The sequence below is a fragment of the Carlito syrichta genome, unplaced genomic scaffold, assembly GCF_000164805.1.
Source record: "Carlito syrichta isolate Samal-C Ts95f unplaced genomic scaffold, Tarsius_syrichta-2.0.1 Scaffold304505, whole genome shotgun sequence".
Lineage (NCBI taxonomy): Eukaryota > Metazoa > Chordata > Mammalia > Primates > Tarsiidae > Carlito > Carlito syrichta.
The window spans coordinates 30,012-30,689 of NW_007248601.1; positions in this window are offsets into that span (position 1 = coordinate 30,012).

Sequence of the window (678 nt, forward strand, 5' to 3'; positions counted from 1 at the left end):
TGCTCTCCGGCCGTCTCCGCTGGCCCGGCTCCGGCGTGGCTGGGGTGGGCCACCCCCACCCCGAGGCCCCCAGCACCCCGCCCTCCTCTCTGCCCCTGACCCAGAGATCCTAGGGACCCTGGGGTGGGAGCAGAGTTTGCCCCTGAGGGATTTGGCTTAAGGGACAAAGTCTGCCCCAAGAGGACAGGGCTGTGACAGGCTCCCTGGGGTGGGGAGCCCGGTGGCACCTCTGGGACCTGAGAACGGCGTCCCCTCTCTGCGTCCTCCCCCTCCCCACCACCCCAGGCCCCTCCACAGGCTCAGGCGTTGGCCCCAGCCAGGCTGCTCCAGCCAGGATGAGGGTCTTCCTGGCCGGTCCAGTTCCGCTAGTCTCCAGCTGGAGGGCCTCGGGGCGAGCCGGGTCGGTTGGGTCAAGATGGCGCCAGGGCCAAGCTCCTGCTTTGGGTCCCAGTGTCCAGGGAAGGCAGGGACCCTGGGCCTCGCAGCCTCGGTCACGGCAGCGGGGGCGCGGGGTTTCCCGGGAGCTTGCTCAGAGCCGCAGGGGCGGAGGCAGCAAGTGTGGACAGATAGTCTCCCCGAGACGAATAGGATTGGCCCTGGAGCTCAGGGTCTGTCGTTTCACCAGCGCCGCGTGCCAGCCCGTGCTGGCCCCAGGCACCCACAGAGCGTGAGATGGGA